We start from the raw sequence: 26,328 nt of genomic DNA, 5'->3' as shown, positions 1-26,328 counted from the left end.
TGGTTTGCTGCTTATCATTACGGTTCGGTACAGTTTTCACTTTGAACGACTTCATACATTGCCGGCGCTTGGAAGTACCGTAAGTTGGGGACATTTTTATTTTTCTAGCAACAGTATGTACCGAAAGATCTGGCTTCTTCTGTAATATTTGCTTCACCTTCGCGTCCTTCTGGTGATTTCTGAGATCTGTTTTTGTTCCACTCTTAGCCTTTCTGACTGTTTTCAAACGTTTATCGAAAGATATAAGCACGTGCTTGTAGGAAAACTAATCTTTTTTGCAAGTTCTTTCACTTCAAAAAGTTCAGATCAAGACTTGTGGGACTGGCAGTGCACAGAAAAAAAAATAATGAAATACAAACAACAAGTAAATCCATAGTGATATGAAATAAACATTAGTTGAATCAAAAATTTTATTGAAAAGTACAATCATCGATGTAAAACTGAACTAAATAACATTTTCAAATTAATCGTTATTCAAAATAAGGGCGAATACCTCGTTTTGCTTCTAAAGTATATTGAAAAACGAAGAGCTGGGAAATAATTTCATAGTAAATTTCTTGTTCCAAATGAATAAACAAACTGAAAATTTACTAAATATTTTTATCAAAGTATCATGAACGTGTCTTCTGAAACGTGTTCTCACGTGTACCGAAGAAGCTTAGTTGGTAGAGCATTTCAACGGTAGGAAGAAGTTTGCCGGTTCGAGTTCTGCCTCTGGCGATTTCTTCTCGTAAATTTTTGTATTTTCGCACTTTCATTCATCTATTTTTCCTCGTGGTTTTGGTTCCAATACATTATCAATGGTTCATAACATTTTTCATTGCATGGCTTGATCAAATTCGAAGATCAAATGACTGTCGCTTCTGGTACCGGAGATATAATGGTATAAGTGACGTAGCCAACATATCGGAGTATTTTTAGTGCACCATAATTTTTCGGAGATTTCAAAAGACTTAATCTCATTTGAAAGCTACTATTAAGTTAGTCGACAAGCTCACAATACTAATGGCAGAGGAGAGAATCTTATACAAAATTTAATGGGACTGTTGAAATGGCAAGATAAAGGCATTTTCACACCACTAGGATTTTTTGATATGTTGCAGCTGATAATATAAAAAGCTTTTGAACTTTAGATCAAGATGAACGAAAAAGTTATAGTCTATAAAAGGTGTTAATTGTTACGTTTTTGTCATCTAGGATTTCTAAATTAAAACACATGGGCTGAAAAGTCCCGGCCCTAACAAACAGAACACGATTTTTTGGTTCAAAATTAACTATATACATCAACGTAATCTCCACCAAGAGCGATGCAATCATTTCAGCGCCGCTCTAGCATTTCAATACCACTTTTGTAGAACGATTAATTTTTTGCCTCGAAATAGGCTTCAGTTTCAGCGATAGCCCTTTTCATTCGTGCGAAATTTCTTACCGCCGAACATTTTTTCCCGGTCTGCGAACAGCCAGTAGTCGCTGAGAGCCAAATCTGGTGAATACGGTGTGGATGTGCGAGCAATTCAAAGTTCAATTCATGTAGTTTTGCCATTGTTTTGATGGACTTGTAACACGGTACGTTGTCTTGATACTCACAATAACTCACAAACTAATGAATAAACATCAAAAAACTTTATCAGCTGTCTTTGAACTGAAAAACCTATTTTAATCCACCTAGTGGTGTAATGATGCCTTTCTCATATTACTCATTACATCATAAATATAATCGTGAAATTCGCAAAAACAACTGTTTATTGAATAGAAATAGGAAAATTTGTTCGGACCTAATCTCACAAACTCTATAAATCCTGTTTACCCTGTAGTTCCGGAACCGAAAGTAGTATCCACAACAAATTAAGGAATTCCGTATGAAACTGTAAGACTTTTCTTTTGAACCTATAAGTTTGTGAAAATCGATTTGGCCATCTCTAAGAAAAGTAAATGAGATCCTTTTTGCAGTTTTTGATTACTATTTCCAATTCTTCCGAAACCGGATTCAGATAAACGGAATAGCAGAAGTTGGTTCGTTTGCTACCAACAAATATGACTTACAAATTGGAACAGTTTTGAACGTAGTTGAACCTATTCTTACTATCTCATGCTCTATTTCGATTAAAGCAATTAAACGAAATCTTACAAACGAAACGAACCTGCGATTCTTTTACTTCTGCATATGTAAGTCAAGCTAAACAGCATAAAACATGTAATATAATTATTATTATTATTATTATTATTATTATTATTATTATTATTATTATTATTATTATTATTATTATTATTATTATTATTATTATTATTATTATTATTATTATTATTATTATTATTATTATTATTATTATTATTATTATTATTTTGTGCCTTGTTCGTTATGTGTTTTCTTCTTCTTTCGGTGTTGTACATATTGTCACTCTATATGGCAATCTAAATACTTTGACACTCATCGCCCTGCAACTGCGGAACCGGAAGTCGGATCCGGATGAAATTTCACAGTAGCTTAAAAGACAGTAAAAGACTTTAATTCAAATCAAGATTTGTGAAAATCGGTTCAAGCATCGCAGAGAAATCGAAGTGAATTTAGTTTTAGGAGTTTTTCTTCTTCGCTTTCGGTGCTCTCGTAACAGGAAAAGATGGGTCCAGTAGTGCCGAATTGAGTTTTCATGCCCACAAACTAACAAGCTCTGAAAACTAGAACTAGACAGTTTTATGGGATTTGTACCTGTTTTTAACCATCGTTCGTGGAGAAATACTAATAAAATTGGTAATTTTCCACTTATCACGCTTTAGTTCCGGAACCAGAAGTCGGATCCAGATAAAATGTTCTACAAATTTTCAGGATATTAGAAGACCTTTCATTTGAATCTTAGTTTGCGAAAATCGGTTGAGTTGTTCCAGAGATAATTTAGTGTAAACTTTTTCTCATATTGTCACATATTACCATATAACTCCAGAACCGGAAGTCACATTCAAATGAAATTCAATAGCAAGCTATGGGGCCATAATACCTTTAATTTGAATCTTAGTTTGTGGAAATCGGTTCAGCTATCTCTGAAAAAAGTGAGTGCATATTTTTTTCATTTTTTTGGTACATATCATCCTATATCTCCGGAACCGGAAGTCAGATCGGAATGAAATTCAACAGCAGGCTATGGGACTATGAGACCTTTCATTTGAATATTTGTTTGTGAAAATCGGTTTAGCCATCTCTGAGAAAAGTGAGTGTATATTTTGTTACATACGCACACATACACACACACGGACATTTGCTCAGTTCGTCGAACTGAGTCGAATGGTATATGACATTCGGCACTCCGGGCCTCGGTTAAAAAGTCTATTTTCATAGTGATTGCATAGCCTTTCTATATGAGAAAGGCAAAAGGATGACTGCAATGAAAATAGCGCCATCTATGTGTTAAGCCTGGGACTTTTCAGCTCATATGTTAGGTTGAGAATTAATATTACATAAATTTCAATAACTCATTTGTCAAACCAGTGTCGAAAATATGAATTGTACATTGATTTGAAAGAATATCCACAAACCGAATTAAAGAATTGTGTGATATAAATGATTGATATCCTCCCGCCAAGCGTGTAAAAAAGTATCTACAATTCCTTTAAAAAAATGGTAAAATATTATTCACTTATCTACCGATATTATATGTACTTAACAAAATACATATTTTTAATGAGTTTCTTACAAAACTAGTGCTTGTTTGAATATTTTCCAGTTCCTTCATAAAATGATCCATAGTTGGAATGAGATAGGTGGAGTATTGTCATCGTGCCAAAGGTTTTGATCTGAAACAAAGAATGAACAATTGTGCAATAGGCGAGAAAATTTCTTATAAGAGCATTTTGGTTATAAATTGAATGGAAAAATTGGCCGTCTTAAACAACATGCACAAATGTCTCTCCCTGATGCTATTCAATTAAAAATACTCATGGTTTTTCTAACCATATATAGTTAGCATCTGTTATACTAGCGAACAAAACATCTCGTTTACCTATGTGTCAGTTTTGCTCGAACGCTTTGTGCGATGATTCGTTCAATACAAGCGGAATAAAATTTGAAACTGAATTTCATAGTAATGCTCGTTCATACTAAACATTTTAGAAAACTTCAATTTTGAGTTAATTGTAGTTATGTCACGCTAGTAAAAATTCTATCATAAATTGCTGACCATATTTCCGACAATATGAGGAAAAAATTATGCTACTGTGTAAAATACAACAAAAGATATTCACGATTAAACTCTGTTCAGATTCTTGCACAGAATGAATTTTGAAAAGCTAAGTCGATTTCACGACAAATATAAAATCAAAAACACCACATTGAGATTTGAGATTCTTAAATTTTATTTGCGAAATAAAATATCAAGCAATATAGCAGTTCTTTTACAGTATAAACATTCTCCTAGCATTTCCGAATTTAATCGTTTCTTGAGATATATGTTTTTGAAAATTTCCAACGAATTTTTGTTTTCGCCCTTCTCAAAAATTAGGTTAGAATCAAAATTTGGAACTAGTGATGAAAACTATCCATTTTGGTAATGAAGAAAAATTTTAATCCAATATAACAAATCAGACGAAATTTTTTTAGTAGTACAATTGATTAGTATCACATGGATCAATAAGTCCCGAGACTAAAGCAGAGATGGCGCTCGTAGTAAACCAGTAACCACGTCTTTCTAGAGTACTAACCTTTGCTTGAAACGGGTCAAAATTTTTAGTCGATCCGACCAGAAACAGCTGAGTTATCGAGGTTGGAGTAAAGTCGTTTTGTAGTTTGTTTAAAAAATGGAAAAAACCGAGTTTCGTGTTTTGATAAAACATTGTTTTTTGATGGGTAAAAACACCGTGCAAGCGAAACAATGGATTGAAAAATGTTATCCGGACTCTTGTCCATCAGAAGCAACGATTTGTCGGTGGTTCGGCGAGTTTAAACGTGGTCGTACCGACACAAATGACGCGGAACGCTCGGGTAGACCTGTGGAAGCCGTTACACCGGAAAATGTGAGTGAAGTGACAAAAATTATAATGAAAGATCGTAAAGTGAAGCTCCGTAAGGTTGCTGAGATGACACAGATATCATATGGAAGTGTATTTACTATCCTTCATGAAAAATTGAACATGAAAAAGGTTTTTTCCAAGTGGGTGCCGTGATTGCTGCAATGCACCCTGCCACAAGTCGATGAAAACAATGGCGAAGTTAAACGAATTGGGCTTTGATCTGCTTCCCTACCCCCCATACTCGCCTGATTTAGCCCCCAGTGACTACTGGCTCTTTGCTGATCTTAAAAAATGCTCCAGGGAAAAAGATTTGGCTCAAATGAGGAGGTCATCGCTGAAACTGAAGCTTATTTTGAAGCGAAAGATAATTTTTTTTATAAACATGGTATTGAAAAATTGGAAAAACGTTGGAACCATTGTATCACCCTGAAAGGTGATTATATTGATGAATAAAGAAAATTTTGCAAAAAAAGTGTTGTTTCCATTGTTAGTCTCGGGACTTATTGATCCATGTGTTAAGTCACAATCCAACTGGAATCTCAGAGTTGATGAAAAGTCCTTCGAATAGGTCAAATGGCTCGGCTTCCCGTTGTATTACGGAAGTGTATTTAATGCAGTTTTCAATAGTTGCTTTGTTTGATCGTCTTTAAACCGAAAACTCTTTTTGCTTAGTTCTTTTCAATATCTTTACAAATACTATTGTTCTGGATTGGTTCTTATTGCCTCTACGGATTATATTCTCTACCCCGAAAAACGATTTTATTCGAAATACCAATGGGAAAATGGACCGGTAGAACCCTGGTGGCTTGAATTTAGTTACTACTTTTGTTACTGCTTCTTAGGGTTATTTTCTTCGACAAAACAACGTCATTAGCATATTCTGATACACTGAAACTCAATAGTTTTTCGGTGCATTTCGCTTTCTCACAAAGAGAGGCTATGCAATCACAGTGGAAACAAACTTCGCAATCAAGAACCGGACCGCCGAGAATGTATCATTCGATTCAGTTCGTCGAGAGCAGTAGACGTCGGTTTGTGTATGAATTTGACTTAAACATTTTCTTACACGATTTTCTGAAAGATGACTGAACAAATATATACTGAAAAGTGCTTTCGATTTTCTCAAAGACTAATAAATATTGTCTGGATCCGATTTTCCGTTCCGGAGTAACGGGGTAAGATGTGTGACACCATAACTGTCTCATTCCACCGAATCAATATATCAGGTGTACAACTTTGCTTCCGCCGTTTTCCGATATGGTGCTGTACCGGCTGAGGCTGGTCAAAATACATAGATGATAATGCCTTTAAAGTGAGAGTGTACAGTGCCTAACGAATTGTCATCGCCGTTTCAGTGACAGTTGTTCTTGTTTTCGTATTATTCACGCTCGAAAATGTCTGTTTATGTGCGCAATTCTCGCCATTTGCGGGAAATTTTACTTTTCTGTTACAATTCGAAAAAAATGCAGCTGAAGCGCATCGAATGCTCTCAGAAATTTACGGTGACGCTGTTCTGAATAAAAGAACGTGTCGGGAGTGGTTTCAACGTTTTAAAAATGGTGCTTTCGATGTCGAAGACAAACATGGTGGTGAAAGAGAAAAAACCTTCAAAGATGAACATTGCTTGATGAAGATTCGTGCCAAACCCAAGAAGAGCTTGTCGAATCTTAAGGAGTGAGTCAGCAAGCCATTTCAAAACGTCTCAAGGCCCTGGGCATGAATCAGAAAGAAGGAAACTGGGTGCCGTACGAGTTGAATCTGAGGGACATCGAGTGCCTTCTATTTGTATGAGAGAAACTGCTTCAAAGACAAAATCGTAAGGGGTTTTTACATCGAATCGTAACCGGTGGTGAAAAGTGGATTCGATACGATAATCATAAACGCAGAAAATTATGGGGAAAACCCGGGCATGCTACTTCGTCGAAGGCAAAACCGAATATTCACGGCGCCAAGGTTATGATTTGTATTTGGTATGATCAGCTGGATGTGATTTACTACGAGCTCTTAAAACCGGGTGAAACCATCACAGGAGATCGCTACCGAACGTAGCTGATGCACTATAGTCGCGCGCTAACAGTATCAAGAGTGACATGGCAAAGTCATCCTCCAACACGACAATACTCGGCCTCACGTCGCAAAAGTGGTCACAAAGTACCTGGAAACGCTGAAATAGGAAGTCTTGCGCCACCCGCCGTATTCCCCAGATGTCGCCTCTTCTAACTTCCATCTATTCCGTTCGATGGCACACGGCCTGGCAGATCAACACTTTCAATCCTACGAAGAGTTGGAAAAATGGATTGCTTCATGGATAGCGTCAAAAAAGGACTCCTTTTTTCGAGCCGGGATCCGAAAATTCCGGAAAGATGGAAGAAAGTTGTCGCTAGCGACGGACAATAATTTGAATAATACAATAATATAATACAGCTTTAAATTTTTGAAAAAACGGCGGAAGCAAAGTTGTACACCAAATATATTTCGAATCATGGGTAGAAGTCGTTTTTGTAAACATTCCTTGATGTATATTTCGCTGTTCATTGAAGCAGTGGTGATGAAGGGTTTCGAAATCTTACCGCAGCTACAAATTGCTTGCCAGACCATAGCTTTCTTACCAAATTTTTCGACTTCGATCGATGTCTCGGACTAGTTTAACCCTTCTCGAACCGTATAATATTGTGGTCCCGGCAAGGAATGGTAATCGAGTTTCACGTAGGTTTCGTCGTCCATGATTATGCAGTTCAAATTTACAGCAAGAATCGTATTGTACAGCTTTCGAACCCTCGGCCTGATCGATGCTTCTTGTTTCGGACTACGTTTTGGTTGTTTCTGCTTCTTATTCTGGTTCGAAGAACATTTGACTTCGAAGTGCCCACTTTTTTGGCCATATCCCGAACTGAACCTCCTTCTTTTGCTCGAACGCCTTCAGTATACGTTTATCCAACTGAGGGTTAGCAGGACCTAGTTTTCGACCCGTTTTCGGTTTATCCTTAAAGGTGTTATCCTCACCGAACTTCCTGATTGCATTTCGCACGGCTTTTTTACTTACTCCTTCCGTTTTTGCTATCTTTCTCAGTGACAGTCCGCGTTTTGTACACCATTTGTACACAATTTTTCGACGTTGTTCTGCTGAAATTCCACGCATTTCGAAACAAACTAATGAAAACAAATGAACAGCTGAACAAGTGGTTAGAGAAGAGTGTAAACAACAGAACGCAGCCATAAAAATTGACAGATTCTGAACCATTACGAAATGACAGCGGTTTTTGGTTGCGTCCATACTTTCTGGGACAGTCTTCAAACATTTATAGCCATTCAATGTGTGTTTGGCTTTGCTGTTTTATACTATATCAATTATGATTGGTTCTTTTCGGCAAGCATCAACTGAGAGAGACGAAAGATAGGAAATGAAAAGGCGGATAGGTATTCTAGAATGAATCAGTTATAAATCTAGAACGGAAAAGCTAGCCTAGGCAGGCTCATATAAGCATGATCATTACTGTTTTTTTTCCTGCTTTACTGCGCAGTCTAGAATGAACGAAATATGTTAAATGTTTACCTTTTTCACCTACCAGATAGATAAGTTAGAAATTAAGTGTCGCTTCCCGATCAAGAAGGGAGAACAAAATTGTATCTGAGGTTGTTTCGTTTTTTTCTATTTAAACTAGTCATTATTTTGACCTAGGTGATAACAAAATTGTTACGAACCTTGATATGTAAATATTGATAAATCAATATTATATCTAAATTTGTTACAAATTTAGTACGACTTTTTAGCTGTTATTACCCATTTTTTTTTTTTAGGTGAAAAGCTTTACCGTGCAAATCTAAAAATAGATTTTCGCGAAGTAAGATGAAATTGCATACCTTTAGGCGATTTGATTTGCCATAAAAAAGTAATGCAGCTATGCCGACTGGTTCCGAACCGGGAAGTTTTGAGTTGCCAACATACGCTACGATTGCATTAGGACATGAGAGCCAACTGTGGGTGGCAGAATATGTTTGCATCATGTAATGACTGGTGTAAGTATCTATCGCTATAAAAATAATCTATCGCTCCCCACCTGTTTCGTCGTTTCCTTCCAACTGGTATATGAATGACAAAGGGGCTGTTTTGGAACTATGAGCGAGTTTTTTTTTGTGCTGAATAATAGTTGTAAATGAACGGAAATGACTAAATTCAGTGGAACAAATTTCTTACTACCTTAGAGAATCTGAGGAATATAACTAATGCATGACAGTTTTTCAGTTTTTTCTTCTTTGTACCAAGAGGGCCGACTTTCAAATAACATTCGATTAGAATAAAAGTTCGTTGAAAAGACAGTGCAAAATCTAAAGAAGTGTATATAACATCGATTCGATTGGCAAGTTTTTATGATTGATGATCAACCAGTTGCCCATTGGTCACATTAGTTTGCGATATCCAGAAGCCCCGCAAGTAATATTAAAAAATCGTCGAAATTGAACTTTCATTCCGGTTTGATTGTTTGATATCCTAGATTGACTCATACAAAATGATTCAAAAGAAAGGCCTCATAATACGGATCGGTTGCTTTAAACTCATCATATCAAATTTCAAATTTCAAATCAAAGGTATTTGACTGGTTTTGGATCCAAAAATTGTGAAAGTGATTCGATATTACTTGAATTTGCTGTAGGCCATGTTGATATAATCAGCGCCGCCAGTGAACAGTTTTCAATGTCATATTAGCAGAGCTTTTTATTTAGATTCAATCTACAAATCATACCAATCAAAGGTTGAGGAAAATAGATATTTATGAATGGAAGTGATAAGCATGTAATATGCATCTGAAAATCATCTTTGAGGAAACAAATAATATTCGAATTAAAATTTTACACAATTTAAGTAGGAATCACTTAAGAACGTTCTCAAATTTTAAATTTAGGCCGTCTTTTTAAAATCAAACACCAGATTATTGTTTCCAAAAGCATCTTTAGGTATGTGAAATAGCAAAATGTGTTTGTTACTACTCTTTATTGAAGCATAGCATTACTCGGGTTGAAAGTCAAAAACATGATCGACAAAAGTGTTCGAACTCATTTTTTCTCAATTCTCTAGTATAGTTTTAGCTGAAATATAACGGCCCTTAATATAATATCTAGATTTGCTATAATCTTAACACAATCTGATTGTTTGCTTCTGATTTGGAATCATATTGATAACATAAATACTTTACTATGGGGTGCCTTTTCAAAATTTACCCTCTGAGAGAGTGATAAGTTTTTGATCGTGAATATCTCTTGTTGTATCTAACGAATCAACATAATTTTTGCTACATGCCATCGGAAATATGATCACAATTTTATGATAAAATTTTCACTTATGTGACACAGTCTCAAATAATTCAAAATTAAACTTTTCTGAAATGTTTGGTATAACCGAGTATCAAAGAGGATAATTCATAAGGCGCGTTTGCCTTTCTCGTATTTTGAAAGCTCATAGCTCAGTGATCTGTGGAAGGATTTATATAATCTAACTACCAATAGAATCGAAAATTTTCAATTTAAACGTGTATAGCAAAAGCATTGAAGTATTTCGATAGTACACTATTGAAAAACCTGTCTCATTTGACCCATGTTAATACCAGCCAATCAGAACGCGTTCTGAGGAAGAGAACAAAATATCTGCTGCTGTACAACAAATCATTCGAGAAAATGTTCCGAAAAGTGTTTAATATCGTAGTGAGTTCCACAATTTGGTCCTTCTGAAAGGCAGGAATGAATCCCGTACAGCATCCGGATAGTTTCTTTCAATGAAATGCAAATCCGAAATGAAATAATCGAAATTAAAATTCTGTATGCGGCTATTTTTATAGCCGTTAGGACCGCCCATTAGTGAAAAAGCTCCAAACGAAATCTGGTAAAAACAAACCTCTCTGCAAAAATTTGATCAGTTTGGATTCTATCGCCACTGCGAGCAGATGAATTTGTGCATTTTGTGCTAGTTTCGCTTCCGACAAGAGCGATTATGTCACAGCTGCCAGTCATTTGCATTGGTGAAAAAGCAACGGTGGAGAGCATTACACAAAATCAGCCGTTCTGATGGCTCTAAAAATTTTCTAAAGAACTATTACGATTTGTTGTTCGCAAATCGAAGGGAAAAATCCTCAGTTTAGTGCAAATCTAGAACAGTTTGTGTGAAATTCACAGTAATCGAGATCAAGTGAAGTCTTCTTTGTTTTTGCGAAAAATGTGGAAAAGGGGAATGCTTGCATAATTCATACAATTGATCAACTAATTCATATTCGGAAGTGTTAAGGAACATGTCAGTTGTTTTCGTATTCACGACATCCAGTTATGTCTCTGACATTACCGACCCGCCTTTTCCGATAGACAACTGCGTGTAAAAACCAATAACGTTGCGTCGTCCGAATTCTCGAATAAATCAGGTGTTCCGCAAGGTAGCAACTTGGGACCCTTGCTATTTGTAGTATTTTTCAACGATGTTGCATTACTCTTGGGATCTGGCTGTAAATTAATCTACGCAGATGATTTGAAACTGTATCTCGCCGTTCGTAGTGTTGAGGATTGCCAACGACTGCAAGATTTGCTTACAAGGTACGCAAATTGGTGCAAGGAAAATAAACTCATTATCAATGTAACCAAATGCCAAGTTATCACATTTCATCGGATTCTACGTCTCATTATATTTAACTATAACATTGATGGAACAATTTTATCTAGAGTGACTCAGGTGTGTGATCTTGGTGTACAACTGGATGCCAAATTGACGTTCGATGTTAAACGCTCGCTAGTTATTTCGAAAGCTTCCCATCCCGTCAGTTTTACTTTTGCGTTATTTCATATTCATAAACGTCACATTAAAACATGTTTTCCCGAAATAACATGATAGAATTGTCAGTAAAGCACAACCCTGCTAGCATTTCCCTTCACTTTTCTACTATGTCAATTGACAAGCTGTTCAACAACAGCAGTTTTCCATCAAAGTAGCCATGTAATCATAATAAAACAAAACTGAAAACTGGTACCAACGTTGTCAGGTATACCGATTTCTCGGTATTTACACAGATTTTTGACCTCTATATCACAATACAGATATGTTCTCCCAAAATGCCGGTAATTCACGGCTCACACAGATAAGTACCGATTTTGATTTTTAGCTTGAATAGACATGAGAAAAGGTTGTCGTGGGACCTTTTTTACTATCTATGTAGAAGAGATATTGATACCGATATGATACAGATAGATTTTTGCGCCGACTACATATTTTTGGAAAAATGACCTGGCAACGCAGATAGGTACAACCATTTTTCATAGTGTGAACAGTGCGGTTTTAACTTTATATTAGTATCGTTAAAACATGTTATTTTCGGCCAGTGTGAACATAGTATAAAATTGATAAAGACTTCAAAAATCCGCTTTGCTTGAAGGCTTTATATTGCTCACTCGTCCGTCCGATTCTGGAAAATGCTTCACTAATCTGGTGTCCGTATCAAATATCGTGGAGCCGTAGACTTGAACGTGTTCAGAAACGCTTTGTTCGCATGGCATTACGACATTTGCCTTGGAGAGATCCTGTAAACTTGCCACCATACCCGGACAGATGCCAATTATTGGGAATCGATACTTTACAGCGCCGAAGAAAAATTCAACAAGCATTGACCATTGCGAAATTAATAAACGGAGAGATCGATGCTCTAGAATTGCGTAGCAAAATTAGTTTTCGAGTACCAAGCAGATCATTGCGATATACGACTCTACTTCAAAACGGATTCCACAGGACTTTCTTTGGAAGTAACGAACCTATAACTGCGTGCACACGAGCTTTTACTTCTGTTGAAACAATTTTTGAGTTTGATGAGCCTTCCCGTCGCTTCGCAGAAAGAATGAAACGAACTATATTATAAGGACTCTGTTTTTCTATGTGTTAATTTATTTCACTTGACGCATTGTAATTACTTTTTGTTTTGTGTTTGTTGTTCAAAAGAAAGTGGTTTTTGCGCCTGTCTGAGAATGGCATGAAACTCATATAGGCTTTTTCCCACTCTGTCGGTTCATTTAGACATATGTCCGATGAATCCAATAAGAAATAAATAAATAATGATATAAAAACATTAAGATCATATATAATTTTGATAGAATCCTGTTATGTTCTGTTGATCGGGTTACTACCTCAAAACCGTCGTCCCAGGTACGAGAAAGGCAAACATGCGTCACGAAGTTTTCTCTCCGATACTGGCCGAAGCAAGACATTTTAGAAAACTTTAATTTTGAAATATTTGTGATTATGTCATACAACTGGAAAATTTATCGTAGAATACTGATCATTTTTTCGATGACATGTAGAAAGAAATATGTTGGAAGGTAAATTTTGAAAAAGTGGTAAAGTGAGATGTATTCACGTCAAAACTATTCCATTAAAAATAATAGTTTTTGTTACATATGCTCTCTCTGTTTATTGTACTATCTCTAAGCATTAGATAAATACAGATGCATTTCGAATTTTCAGGACAACAGAAGTATTGTGCACTTTTCACATTCATTTTATTGTGATGTTGCTTCTAGGGACTGAAGCTAAAACAATAATGAGAAGTCCGTTGGAACATTCATCCTATCATCCAAAGGAATACAGGAACATCGCTAAACGTCGTTGAGTAATGATTCCTAAAACAAACTAAACGACAGTTAGGACATGTGTCGGACATGAAATCGGAACGGTGCCGTTATTACATTTGGCATATCACGTGCACCCGTCCGCAAATATACATAGATTTGTTTCGAATTCCCTTCCCCGGGCGAAAAACGACACTCGTTCGAACAATAATCACTTTCGAAATGCAAATAAACCCCCTCGGCCCCGTTGTTGCAGTCGCTCGCTTGCACGGGTGGGGACCGACGGACGGATTGACGGGGTGGAAACAAATGCACGAACCCCGGCTAATGGCTAGAAAAAGAAGCCTCCAACGACCGCCCCCCCCCCCCCCCCCCCAGCCCCCACACCGTTCAAGAAATAATCAGGGGCTTTTTTTCTTCTACCGGAGCGAGAAAAAAGTGACCGTTTTTCGCTTGGCCGGTCAACGGTGGCAGAGCTTGAAGAGTACCGTCATTCGATCCGTCCGTCCGTCTGTCCATCCATCCGTCGTCGGTTCCTTCACTCATGACACGGCTGGATGTAAGGCAGCACTTAGAAATGCTACATGAAGACGAAGTATACTGCCGTGACGGAGCGGAGCGGCGGGTCTCCGTGTGTCATCGTCTTGGTCACCGTTGTTCGGTCGTCGGTCGGTCGGTCGTTGGTAACAATTGGTAACCGCACAAGTGCGCGAGTAGCAGCACAGCAGTGGAAAAAAAAGACAATTGAAGCAATTGAGTCACTCAACACTTTACCGCGTGCTGCAACCTGTGACGTGGTTGGGTAACAAAAAAAAGTGTGATGAACGCAACTTGACGAATCGGTCGGCATGTAAAAGTTCCCCCCGACCCCCCACCCCCCTCCCCCCCTTCTCCTCCTCCACCATTTTCTTGACCGACTCCTTGTCCAGTTCCATCTGACGTATGGCAACGGACAAAGTGCTGTCATTGATTGGTTTGCGGTACGCGTTCAAGGAGACTCAGCAGGCCATGCGTAAGTTCATTAGTTTGTGGGTTAGCATTTTTTGGTCGGTAGATTTTTCATCGACTAATGAGTTCCAACTGATGGCTTTTTCACTCTGAACGGTTTTATTTTGTAAGCTTGTCGAATGATTGGGTGAGAAAAAAAATTTTTTCCACTGTTGAGACAGGCTTCTTGTAAAATTCCTATAATTATTGCAAATATGCATTAGTCGAAGAGGTTTCCAAAATAAATAAGAATCTAGGGCTATTGTATCAATAGTCATCTCATTAGTAGAGGATTTACTGTGTTATTTTACCGATTACTTGACTTTCAATCAACAAAATGTGATAAAATCGAGTACAATATCTTTACTTCGGCTATTTAGAATTGTTCAATACTGCTGTTATTGCTTCTCGAACACTCAAGTCAATCTATCGAATAGAGACAACATATCTGACTCTAACTAATTTTAATCGTATACGTAATTGCCGTAAATAATTTAAAATCGTTGCGATGCAATTCCAAATGCTAGAGATGTATTTATTATTCCATATTATGCACACTTTGTTGGGAGTGTATGTGTGAAACAGGATCTAATTCCCAGAAGATCAACGATGAGCGTAAGAGATGCGCATGGTTTTGTCTAAGCGGGCTAATTCTAGTCTTATAATCATCTTTCTACCTTTTTAAAATCTCCTAAAATCAACTAAATTGAGGAAAAATTACTATTGCCAGATTCCGAAATAGCACTAGATATCGATCTTTCGTGCGCTTCTAAGAAGAAACAAGAAAACCGCATAACTTTGAAAAATTGCTTTAAAAAATCCGCGTTATTTTTAACATTTTTATTCAAAGGCCGCATGACTTCAAACATTCACACAGAAAGAAATTATGAATTTTACAGGTAACATAATTCTTAAACGATACAATTCATAAGTACTTCACTTGTCAAACGATTCAATTCCATTCGTACAGAAGTTTACAGGCTCCGAGTGTAATTTGCACTTGGCTTCCAAGTGCCGCTGTTTGAATTTATATGTATCATTTTTTTTATTAAGAAGATATGCGCTTCTGTGGCTCAGTCGATAAGCTGGAGTGCTTTGTGATCTTCTGTTTCTCGGTTCAAGGCGCGCTGTTGCTATCAATCTTTTGTTTTCTATTTCATTCGATTTCAAGCCATGTAATTTTCAAATCACACAGTTTCATATATTCTTCAATAGAAATTTGTATGAAATATGACGCTCTATATATGTGTACATCTTATAAGATGTAAAATCAGATGAATATATGAAAACCTGTATAAAAACCACATCAAAAGAGTCCTCTTTTTTTTTTAAATAGGGGAAAGTGAAACATTTCGAACCACATTTTCTTTTATTACTTAACATAATAAAACAAAATATAATTAAATTTCTAATTTCATTTCATCCCCAAATTTATCTTCGGTTATGACACAATATTACATCTACTAACATGTAAACATAAATTTTGCGTCTGTATCGATGTGAGTTTCAGCTAAAACAACTGTGAAGTTAATGATATGACTTATCTTTAAATGCTTTGTATTGTGAATGTAAGTAAATCGCGACGCTCCTTTTATGTGCATCTATAAAGATGTAACATTTTTTAAGTGTGTACTTCATTCGTAACCGAATGTTCGAAGTGAGCACACGCGTTTTTTTTAACAATCGACATCGGTAAGACGAAGGTGCCTATCACAGCAGAGGCTGTAGTATAGGCATTAAATAAAAGTGATAAAAAGTAGCATCCCCGCAAGTGAGTTCTGTCTGTGCACCGGTTTTGTATCGGTATCAACAGTAGACGCTATTGTGCTATCCTCGGGCAGCAGTTATTTCTATTGTTTGCTACCCGCATCGCAGCAGCCAAATCCTGAGTCAAGGTCACGCTGAAGCACAACGAAGGAGTGAAGGAGCAACTCACCTAACAGCTTACCGTGACATACTGTTAAGTATTTTCTCAAACTTTTTCTTTCAACTTTTACTATTCATATATTTTCTTTTCATTTTATTTCTTTCTTTCTCATTTCAAGTGCGGGAGACTTCTTTACTCCCGCACTTTAAATATGAATATTGATGACAGTGGGGGTGTCTCGGAGGAGGGCGAAGCTGAACGAATGAACGAAGAACATTTAGAGGCTGAGTTTGCTTCCGAGATGCCATCTACCCCTCCTATACCATCTCCCCCTCCGATACCATCTCCCTCTCCGATGCCATCTCCCTCTCCGATGCCATCTCCCTCTCCGATGCCTCCATCTCCCTCTAAGATATTGCCTGCCCGCCAAAAAGTTTACCAAGACGATGGCTCGGGGGGTCCGTGGGTGGTATACTTCCGGCCCAAATTAAAGTCTCTCAGAGTTTTAAATATTGCTCGGGACCTGGAAAAACATTACTCGGCAATAAAAACAATAGATAAGGTTTCGCCAAACAAGTTACGCGTTGTTGTGTCCGACCTGAAGCAAGCAAACGCGATTGCTACCAGCGAGTTGTTCACGAAGGAGTACCGCGTGTACGTCCCGTCTCATGTGGTGGAGATCGACGGTGTGGTCCGTGACGAAAGTCTGACAATCGAAGATCTGATGAAGGACGGGGTAGGCCGTTTCAAAAACCCCGACCTTCATCCAGTGAAAATTTTGGAGTGCAAGCAATTGCACTCCAAATCGATAGATGGTAAATTTTACCAATCGGACTCATTTCGCGTGACTTTTGCCGGATCTGCACTTCCAAATTACTTGGTAGTGAGTGGAGTTCGTCTACCTGTTCGGCTGTATGTACCGCGGGTAATGCATTGTACAAGCTGCAAGCAGTTAGGTCATACGGCAACCTATTGTTGCAACAAACTGCGATGCGGCAAATGCGGAGAGGCCCATGAGGACGATCTCTGCAGAAGAGCAGTGGAAAAGTGTTGCTGCTGCGGGGAGAATCCTCATGATCTTTCGGTGTGCCCTACGTACATACAGCGTGCGGAGAAATTGAAGCGATCCGTGAAAGAACGTTCCAAACGTTCTTATGCGGAAATCTTAAAAAGAACCACTCCATCGACCCCTGAGAACCCGTTTGCAATCTTGCCAGTTGAAGAGGATACCTCTGACGACCCAGGCGAAGGACCTTCCTACACACAGGTTGAAGGAAGCAGGAAAAGACAAAATCTGGCTTCTCCCAAGCTTCCTCGTAAAGGCCTCAGACTGTCCTCTTCGTCACAAAAGAACCAAACGGAAACAAAAAGTGCTGACTCAAAACCGAAGCAAACACACGAAGGGTTCAAAAAACTTAGGGATGATAAGGAGTACCCAGCACTTCCTGGGGCATCAAAAAACCCGAATGACCCCAAAGCACAACCAGAAAATCCAACAAACGCTGTATTATTGAAATTTTCTGATATCGTGGACTGGATATTAACAGCCTTCAATATTACTGATCCTCTGAAAAGCTTCCTAACTGCTCTACTGCCAACAGTAAGGACATTTTTAAAACAGTTGACTGAACAATGGCCCCTCCTTGCAGCGATCGTATCTTTTGATGGATAATTTACCACTGAGAATCGAAGATATGATCATTGTGCTTCAGTGGAATTGCAGAAGTATCATCCCAAAACTTGATTCTTTCAAACACTTAATACATACTCATAATTGCGATGTATTCTCCTTGAGTGAAACTTGGCTTACTTCTAACATCAACCTCGACTTCCATAATTTTAACATAATCCGCCTGGACCGAGAAGACTCTTATGGAGGGGTACTTTTAGGGATTAAAAAGTGCTATTCATTTTATCGTATTAACCTCCCCTCGACACCGGGAATTGAAGTTGTTGCTTGCCAAATTAATATTAAAGGCAAAGATCTATGTATAGCTTCTATCTACATTCCTCCCAGAGTCTCGATAGGGCATCGTCGGCTTGCAGACATCATAGAACTTCTTCCTTCACCGCGGCTGGTTTTAGGGGACTTTAACTCGCATGGTACAGGATGGGGCTGCTTATATGATGATAATCGTTCTTCGTTAATCCAAGATCTGTGTGACAACTTCAATTTGACAATTCTAAACACGGGAGAAATGACACGGAACCCTAGACCGCCAGCACAACCAAGTGCGCTGGATTTATCCCTTTGCTCGACTTCGTAACAGTTAGATTGCAAGTGGAAGGTAATCTGTGATCCTCACGGTAGCGATCACTTGCCGATCATAGTTTCTATCACCAACCGTGTAAGACCATCGGAAACAATCAATGTTTCGTACGATTTCACACGAAACATTGATTGGAAACGTTACGCGAGCTCGATATCTGAGAAACTAGAAACATCACAGGAGCTTCCTCCAGAGGAAGAGTATACATTTTTGGCTGGCTTGATTCTTGACACCGCAATTCAAGCTCAGACGAAACGAGTACCTAGCGCGCAAACTAGTATGCGTTCTCCCAACCCATGGTGGGACAAAGAGTGCTCAGAGCTGAAAACGAAAAAAGCTTCAGCCTTCATCTCGTTTAGAAAGAACGGAACTCCAGATAATTATCGGAAATACGCGGCGTTAGAATTTCAAATGAAAAGTCTTATTAAAGCTAAGAAACGCGGTTACTGGCGAAGGTTTGTTGACGGATTAACGAGAGAAACAGCAATGAGCACTCTTTGGAATACGGCCCGTCGCATGCGCAATCGAAATCACGCGAACGAAAGCAAGGAATATTCTAACCGCTGGATATTTGATTTCGCTAAGAAAGTATGTCCTGATTCTGTTCCGGAACAGAAGATATCCCGCGTCGCGACATTGAATACAAACGAAACACCGTTTTCGATGGTAGAGTTCTCACTTGCGCTCTTGTCGTGTAACAATAGAGCCCCGGGGTTAGACAGAATTAAATTCAACTTGTTGAAAAATCTGCCCGACTCTGCCAAAAGGCGCTTGCTGAATTTATTCAAAAAGTTCCTCGAGGGTAATATTGTCCCACACGAATGGAGAGAAGTGAGAGTTATTACTATTCAAAAACCTGGAAAACCAGCCTCCGATCACAATTCGTATCGGCCGATTGCTATGCTTTCCTGTATCCGGAAATTGTTGGAGAAAATGATTCTCTTCCGTCTAGACAATTGGGTCGAAACAAATGGATTGCTTTCAGGTACACAATTTGGGTTCCGCAGGGGCAAAGGAACGAACGATTGTCTAGCGTTGCTCTCAACAGAAATTCAAATGGCATTTGCTCGTAAAGAACAGTTTTCCTCGACATCAAGGGGGCATTCGATTCAGTTTCCATTAACGTTCTATCTGAGAAGTTGCATCAGCATGGTCTTTCACCAGTTTTGAACAACTTTTTATATAATCTATTGTCCGAGAAACACATGCATTTTGAGCATGGTGATTTAACGACAAAGCGATTCAGTTACATGGGTCTTCCTCAGGGCTCATGCTTAAGCCCCCTTTTATACAACTTTTACGTAAACAACATTGATGAATGTATCAACACATCTTGCACGCTAAGACAACTTGCCGACGACAGCGTTGTGTCTATTATAGGACCCAAAGCTGCCGATCTCCAAGGACCATTGCAAGATACCCTCGACAACTTGTCGACATGGGCTTTTCAAATGGGTATCGAGTTCTCTACGGAGAAAACTGAGCTGGTTGTATTTTCAAGGAAGCGAGAACCTGCGCAATTACAGCTTCAACTAGGGGGTGAAACCATAGTTCAGGTTTTCACATTTAAATATCTCGGGGTCTGGTTCGATTCCAAAGGTACCTGGGGATGTCACATTAGGTATTTGAAACGAAAATGCCTACAGAGAATCAATTTCCTTCGTACAATAACCGGAACTTGGTGGGGCTCTCACCCAGGAGACCTGATCAGGTTGTACAAAACGACGATATTGTCAGTAATGGAATATGGATGTTTCTGTTTCCGCTCCGCTACGAATATTCATTTCATTAAACTGGAAAGAATTCAGTATCGTTGTTTACGTATTGCCTTGGGTTGCATGCAATCAACCCATACGATGAGTCTTGAAGTGCTGGCGGGCGTCTTACCGTTGAAAAACAGGTTCTGGGATCTCTCATATCGACTGCTAATCCGATGCAACATTTTGAATCCGATGGTGATAGTAAACTTTGAAAAGCTCGTCGAGCTTAATTCACAAACCCGTTTTATGTCCTTGTATTTTGACTACATGGCTCAGAATATAAATCCTTCTTCGTTTGTTCCCAATCGTGTTCATTTTGTGGATACTTCTAATTCTACTGTGTTTTTCGACACATCCATGAAAGAGGAAATTCGTGGAATCCCGGATCCTGTACGCCCTCAAGAGATCCCAAAAATTTTTAATAATAAATTTAAAGAAGTCGACTGTAATAAAATGTTTTACACTGACGGATCATATCTAGACGGGTCCACTGGCTTCGGTATATTCAATGTAAATTTCACCGCTTCCTATAAACTCAGTGATCCAGCTTCAGTTTACGTCGCAGAACTAGCTGCAATTCAGTATACCCTTGAGATCATTGACACTCTGCCCACAGATCACTACTTCATTGTATCGGACAGTCTCAGTTCCATTGAGGCTCTCCGTTCAGTGAAGCCTGGAAAGCACTCACCGTATTTCCTGGGGAAAATACGGGAACAATTGAGTGCTTTATCTGCAAAATCATACCAGATTACCTTGGTTTGGGTCCCCTCACATTGTTCCATACGGGGCAATGAGAGGGTGTCTGCGTTTGCGGTGAGGGTTATCATGACATCGAACATGTTGTTTGGACATGTGTCGAGTATTGTGATGCCAGGTCCCAACTCATAGGTTCCCTTCGGGCCCGAGGTATACCACCCTTCGTACCAGTCCGCGACGTCTTGGCAACTCGAAATCTTCCTTATATGACTCTCATCTATAACTTCTTGAAAACTATCAATGCTCAAATTTAGTGCTCTCCCTATCTCTTTCTCGTCTACAGCTCTACCGCACTCTTCTTTACGTTGCTGGAAGTATGGCCTGTGTAAACGATGCTTCGGAGCATGCACCTGCCTTGAACTGACTGAGTTGCTGGAAGCTACCCAAAAACGTCACATCAACGTCAGAACACACCAACGAAGCATCCCAATCCAGAATAATCTCTTCATTGCTACAAGCTGAAAAACATGAAGACTCATCGAACGCAAAATGTGTCTAAAAGATGTATGCCACAAACCAATGATGTATTCAAATTTCAATTCAATACTGTGTAGGTCCCACCCTCCCTATGTCCCCTTACTAACTGGGGAGTATGCCGCCCCGTAATACGGCATCCCTTTCTCTCCCCCTAACAACAAGACAATCGGCCACGTTAAGCTAAAGCAAATGAGCCTAATAAAAATTTTATTTGAAAAAAAAAAAAAAAGTGTGTACTTTTACGTTACGTCTGATGAGTCAAAGACGAAACGAAAAATCATAGTATAATGAATATAATAATATAATACTGCAGGAAATATAATATATCTCTAATAATAATAATAAAAATAATCATAATCATATTAATTTATTTATTTGGACGCAAGGGAAGAGCCCAGTGGAGCTGAGATTCTGTTTCCCCTTCTCCATCAGGCATAAAACTTCATCTTTTGTACTAACAGATTAAATTTATCCAAATGATACATATTATACGTTATCGTAAACTAATCTATCATACTATCTTCTCTAAATATCTATAATTTACAAATCCTCAATTCATAAGGAAAGCTGGCTGGCGAAAAATCTTAAAAAATAAGTTTTTTACAGTGTTGCGGGACAGATTTTTCTAGTACGAGGAATTCTGAAGAAAGAGTTTAACCGCAAGCTGCGACGATAGATATTAACGTTTAGCTATTGAAGAAGATCCACGCAATCAATTCGGGATTGGATCAAATCCACAATAGAAACGGCTTCGAAAGTATCCCGGCGAACTGATAACAAACCGAGGTTGATGAGCCTACACCGATTTTCGTAGCTTGGAAGGTTGACTGCATTTCTCCATGGCAGACGACGCAAAACAGAACAGACGAATTTTCATTTCTAAACACAGCTTCTATTCGCAGGTTCGATAATATTGTGCCTAAACAACGACAGCGTACTCAAGGGTAGAGTGGACTAAAGCGCAATAAAGCGATTTCAGGCAATATACGTTGTTGAAGTTTTTTAAAATGCGGAACATAAGTCCTAGCACCTTAGAAGCTTTAGATATAGTATACTCAATATGATCTTCAAAATTGAGCTAATAACACTCCTAAATCCTTGATTGATGAAACCCGTCCCAAGACCGCTGTCGAAATAGAGTAGTCATACGTGATCGTGTTTCGTTTGCGGGAGAAAGAGATGACGGAACATTTTGAGGCGTTTAGTACCATCCTGTTAACGCTGCACCAGTTAAAGAGTACATCTAGCTGAGTTTGTAAGAAAGCGGGATCTTCAGAATCCTTGATGAGATGAAACAATTTGAAATCATCGGCAAATGATAGTTTCATGCATTCCAACGAAAAATTCAAGTCGTTGATGTATAAGTAGAATATGAACGGTTCCAGATGGCTTCCTTGTGGAACTCCGGAACTCACAACGTTGTCACCTATTTTCACAGTCATATTTCGACCTGTCAGATATGATTCAAGCCATTTGAGGAAGAAACCGCTGAACCCAAGCCGAGTTTGCCAACTGTAATCTGGTGATTAATTTTGTCAAAAGCAGCAAAGAAATCAGTGTAAATGGCATCGACTTGATGATGTGCCTGCATATAAGCATATAACAAAATATAACATAAATAAATATAATATAGTATAATAGAATACATACATTTTTTTGTTTCGATTGTAGAGGTTTTAATCCCTAACCCTATGTACGGTGTTGGGTAATCGAGCCCAGGTGGGTTACCAATTACGCTTAAACCGTCCCCCAGATAATAGAATATAATATAATACAATGCAATATATAATAAATTAACACAAACAACGGAATGATATGTTGCGATATTCGATGATAATTGTAGCAGAGTAGAATAGGCTTCAATTTGTAAACCATTTCGCACCCTCTCATTGTGCTACTAACGCAGAAGGCGACAGCACCCAGTCGACGCCGTTCTATTGACCAAATGTCATCATAGACACACACATATCACACACGGGGAGGCATGAAATAGGGACTTGTGAGCATTTAGTTATCTCACCTTTTGACGACCATTATTCAGAATGTAAGCAATATTCACACAAAATGATTTTAATTGAAAAATTTTCGCAGTCAGCACAAAGTACGTCTGGTTGGTTCGACTGCTAATGGAAAAATAGATGAAACTGAAATAATACGATGACAGAAGTTTCGTATGGATCGAATAACCTTTATTTCAACATATCATGGAAAATCAAAATATTTTAATCAAAATTTAATTATGCTAAGGTTATATAGATAAAGGAACTTTTAGAATAAACCAAGGTTTTTTTTAGCATGAATCGTCTACGTTTCAAAATGCTAAAACTGTCTCTTATACAGGGTGATTTTTTAAGAGCTTGAGAACTTTTTTAAACAATAAAACGCATAAAATTTGCAAAATCTCAACGGTTCTTTATTTTAAACGTTAGATTGGTACATGACATTTACTTTTTGAAGATAATTTCATTTAAATGTTGACCGCGGCTGCGTCTTAGGTGGTCCATTCGGAAAATCCGCTTTTTAATCGACAAATTTTGTTCAGCGATGAGGCTCATTTCTGGTTGAATGGCTACGTAAATAAGCAAAATTGCCGCATTTGGAGTGAAGAGCAACCAGAAGCCGTTCAAGAACTGCCCATGCATCCCGAAAAATGCACTGTTTGGTGTGGTTTGTACGCTGGTGGAATCATTGGACCGTATTTTTTCAAAGATGCTGTTGGACGCAACGTTACAGTGAATGGCGATCGCTATCGTTCGATGCTAACAAACTTTTTGTTGCCAAAAATGGAAGAACTGAACTTGGTTGACATGTGGTTTCAACAAGATGGCGCTACATGCCACACAGCTCGCGATTCTATGGCCATTTTGAGGGAAAACTTCGGAGAACAATTCATCTCAAGAAATGGACCGGTAAGTTGGCCACCAAGATCATGCGATTTGACGCCTTTAGACTATTTTTTGTGGGGCTACGTCAAGTCTAAAGTCTACAGAAATAAGCCAGTAACTATTCCAGCTTTGGAAGACAACATTTCCGAAGAAATTCGGGCTATTCCGGCCGAAATGCTCGAAAAAGTTGCCCAAAATTGGACTTTCCGAATGGACCACCTAAGACGCAGCCGCGGTCAACATTTAAATGAAATTATCTTCAAAAAGTAAATGTCATGTACCAATCTAACGTTTAAAATAAAGAACCGATGAGATTTTGCAAATTTTATGCGTTTTATTGTTTAAAAAAGTTCTCAAGCTCTTAAAAAATCACCCTTTATTTGCTTCGTAAATCACCGTCTCCTTTGTAGAAGCGAGTTCATTCAGTATTCGGTAATTTTTGTAATATTTCATAAGGAAATTCTCCAAAGAAATTCAATATAATTTTAATACCTGATATTCACTGTGGTTGTCATATTTGTAACTTGCGATAAGAGCAATAACAAATAGAGCCAGTTTTATTCGATTCAGAATCTAAACAATATTCTTCTGTGACATCTGAACCTAGTACGAAATAAACATATGCATGTAAGCAAGAAGTATTTTTATGATATGAATGATAATGTAAATATTCTTCGGAACTACACACTTAAAAAAAAACTCTGTAATTTAACATCACATGCACATAAAAGTGTCGCAGTTCACGCAAATTTACGTGGAAGAACAATTAATATTATGTCTACAATTTCATGACATGAAATTCATAGAAACCAAAAAAAATAATCATTGCGACCACCGCGACTTGAACCGAGAACCGTTGGATCGCAAAGTATGTCTGTTAATCGACTGAGCCACTGAAGCACACATCTGCTAGCAGAATGCAAGTTACAGTCGAAAGCAGTAAAACTCAATTAACATTAAATCACTACAAAAGAAATTTTCCGTTTATTTGACAAATTAGGTTTTTATGAATATAATTGGTTAAGTCACCTGTAACATTCAATGTTTTTGCCTCTCTCATATAGATAGGTTATGCAATCACTGTAAAAACCGACTTTTGAACCGAGGCCCGGAGGGCCGAGTGTCATATACCATTCGACTCAGCTCGTTGAGTACGCAAAATGTCTGTATGTGTGTAACGTTTTGTCGTGAATACGACTTACTTTACTATGGGGTGCCTTTTCAAAATTAGCCATATGGAAGAATGGGCAGAACTTAATCGTGAATATCTCGATTTGTATTAATGGTAGCAACATAATTCTTTCACTATTTCATCATAAATATGATCAGGAATTTAGGATAACATTTTGAACAGTGTGAGATAACCATAAAACACTCAAAAATTAAGTTTTCTCAAAATTTTAAAATAATGCGGAAAACTCTTTACTTTCGCTTGGGTTTTTTCGCGCAAGGACGACGATTTTGAGGTAGTCAGGCACAAATCTTCAACTGAATGCGTATAAAAGGGGAACCGTGGTGAAAATCGATCATTTCTTTTCGTGCGTTCGATGGTAGCAGACGTCGTGGGAGTTAAACCTTCACCCAGCAGCGACGAAAGGTGCATCTTCTGCGTGGCTAAAACCTCAAACGCTCAGGTCGCAACTCTCATTTGCTTTTCGGTAGTCGTAACGAGGTTTAGAATTCAGAGCCTGCGTGCTGAAACTGGATTCTGGAACTAATTTGAGATTCGAAATTGC

The sequence above is a fragment of the Malaya genurostris genome, chromosome 2 (genome assembly GCF_030247185.1).
Source record: "Malaya genurostris strain Urasoe2022 chromosome 2, Malgen_1.1, whole genome shotgun sequence".
Taxonomy (NCBI): domain Eukaryota; kingdom Metazoa; phylum Arthropoda; class Insecta; order Diptera; family Culicidae; genus Malaya; species Malaya genurostris.
Note: the sequence above shows the minus strand (reverse complement) of the source record.